The sequence below is a fragment of the Rhinopithecus bieti genome, unplaced genomic scaffold (assembly GCF_001698545.2).
Source record: "Rhinopithecus bieti isolate Rb0 unplaced genomic scaffold, ASM169854v2 scaffold_1103, whole genome shotgun sequence".
In the NCBI taxonomy this organism is placed as follows: Eukaryota; Metazoa; Chordata; class Mammalia; order Primates; family Cercopithecidae; genus Rhinopithecus; species Rhinopithecus bieti.
The window spans coordinates 150,705-153,752 of NW_016803302.1; positions in this window are offsets into that span (position 1 = coordinate 150,705).

The following is a 3,048-nucleotide window of genomic DNA, read 5'->3' on the forward strand; positions in this document are numbered from 1 at the left end:
CCTTGTGCAGTTTCCTCCCACAATGCATCAGGGTTGGTCCATGTGACCAGTAGAATAGGGCACCTGTGATGCTGTGTGACTTCCACAACTAGGTCCCAAAAGACATGGCCACTTCTGCCTTGCTCTCTCTTGGATAACTCTGGGAGAAAACTACTGCCATATCAATGACAACAAAGTAGATCTTTGGTGAGGTCCACGTGGTGCGGCAGGTGGATCACATGAGGTCAAGAGTTCGAGACCAGCCTGGGCAACATGGTGAAACCCGCCCCCTCTACTAAAAATACAAAAATTAGCCGGGCATGGTGGCAGGTGCCTATAATCCCTACTCAGGAGGCTGAAGCAGGAGAATTGCTTGAACCCGATTGCACCACTGTACTCCAGCCTGGGCAACAAGAGTGAAAGTCCATCTCAAAAAAATAAATAAATAAAAATAAAAAGCTAAAATTAAAACTGTGCCCCCAAAGGATTAAAAAAACAGTAAAATTCTTTAATTTACGAGATAGCATATTTTAAAAGAAAACTAGCTAACTAGATTTTGCATAGAATGAGTCTGCTGACATCACAGCCTGAATTTCCACTGCATGTTTCATATGAACTCCCCAAATTTGCACCTTTCACCCATGAGCTTGCATAAAGAAATAACTATATGCACGCAAGGACTTTCCAGACCTCAATTTTCCTTCCACCAAGCACCTGCTAATCCACCCCCAAACTCCTTTTTGTTTTTTTGCAGAGATGGGCTGTATGTTTTGGGGGTTTTGCAGGGGCAGTTTGAGACACAGGCTTGCTATGTTGCCTCAACTGGAGTACAGTGTTGTGATTATGGCTCACTGCAGCCTCAACCACCCAGCCTCAAGCAATCCTCCTGCCTTAGCCTCCCGAGTAGCTGGGACTACAGGCACGTGGCACCACACCCAGCTAATTTTTTTTAATTTTTAGTAGAGATGGAGTGGGGTCTCACTATGTTTCCCATGCTGTTCTTGAACTCCTGGCCTCAAGTGATCCTCCCACCTGTCTCCCAAAGTGCTGGGATTACAGGCATGAGCCATGGTGCCTGGCCTAAATCTTTTTTTTTTTGGAGACAGGGTCTCAGTCTGTCACCTAGGCTGGAGTGTAATGGCACCTGTGCTCAAACGATCCTCCTGTCTCAGCCTCCCAAGCAGCTGGGACTACAGACATGCTACAGGCATATGCCAGCATGCCTGTCTAATCTTTTCTAATAAAATTTCTGCCTGCCTTAAAGACAGCACAGGGAGAAATATTTGAGCTTGACACTCCTATCTCCTTGTGAGTCAACTTATATACAATATAAAGTTTTTCTCAAAAACAACAAAAAACCCAGTGTCATGGTATCAGCTTCCGGTGCATCTAGCAGGGAGCCCTTTTTGTTACAGGGCAGGGCAGAGCTATCTAGTGGTAGAGGCTCAGATTGTCTCCAAAGTGGGGGAAAATATGTACATGACATACTAAAATAATAGAAATAAGCACTGGTTCCCAGCTATTGTTACTAAAACCAAGTGGAAGCTTCTTCATTGGAATGGTTGCTAAAATGTTCTCAGCACATGTTGGAAAATATTTTAATGGACTCTTGGCTGGCAAGCTCCAGTCACGAGTCCCAAGTTTTCTCTCTAGCGGGTCTTCGCAACTCCAAAAAGCTGGTGCGAGGGAGAGTCACAGCTTGGGAGAGCGGCCCCTCAGCAGCTGCAGCACACCAAGATTCTAGCTGGGTTTCCGAGGCACCTGTTGCCCAAATCAAGATCATCAGTCACTTCTCCCTTTCTCCTCCCGATGCTGGGAAAGTAGCTCAGATGCACAATTGATTCTGTTCCCACTTACGTCCCTAAGAAAGGGGCTGCTTTGTGTACTTTTCCTCCCAGTCCCTTTTACCCAGCGTCTCACAGATTAGGTGAGCTGCACACTAATTAGGCCTAAGATCAACACGACAACTTGGGTTCTTTCTAGCAGTCTGGAGCAAGTAAGTACTCACTTTGTCATCTATCAGGGCAGGCTTCAGCCTAAAGCTCAATGCCCAGCAATGCTCCCACAGAGGATGAAGCCCATGATGCCATGTCTGGTCCTCTGCACAGCCAGGGATAACAACACTCTGGCCTGCAATCATCCTGGCCCCTCTCTTCTTCCTGTAATGCCATCGAAGGTCTTGTTTATTAAGAGTTCAGCCGAAGGTGAACACTGGCTGGATGAGGAGCTGCAGGAAGCTGCAGCTCCGGGTCTCTCTGTAGAGGGGCACCTTCTTGTCTCAAAGCTGCCCAACTGGCTGTTTCCAGACATGTCTATGAAATGTTTAGTCTCCCAAATGCTGTGCCCTGCGGCTAGGAGAGATGCAAAGTGAGCTGAAGATATGGCCCAGTCTCCAAGGAGACTACTGTCTAGGGGAGAATTTACATGCATAAAATCATGGCCTAGAAACAAAGGTCAAGGCTCCCCACTGCACCACAGCCGTCTGGTTTGGATCATGCAACATCACTGTCCCTTACATTGATATGAAAACCTGGGCATCCCCAGTCTCAGCCACTCTGAGCAAGATAGAGCCTACTCTATCTTGTCAAGGAAGAAAGAATACTTTGTGATTATATTTACAGGGAGCACAAGGCAAGGTACTAAATGATCTGGCCTACCAATCACCCGAAGAATCTTGAATGTTTTGCTTTTAACTCCATTTCCTTCCCCTAGCATGAATTTTTTATTTTATTTTTTAATTTATTTTTTTTTTTGAGACAGAGTTTTGCTCTTGTTGCCCAGGCTGGAGTCCAATGGCACAATCTCGGCTCACTGCAACCTCCACCTCCCAGGTTCAAGCGATTCTCCCGCCTCAGTTTCCTGAGTAGCTGGGATTACAGGTGCTCGCCACCATGCCCAGCTAATTTTCTGTGTTTTTTTAGTAGAGACGGGGTTTCACTATGTTGGCCAGGCTGATCTTGAACTCCTGACCTCAGGCGATCCACCCATCTCAGCCTCCCAAAGTGCTGGGATTACAGGCATAAGCCACCATGCCCGGCCGTGGATTTTTTTTTTTTTTTTTTTTTTTTT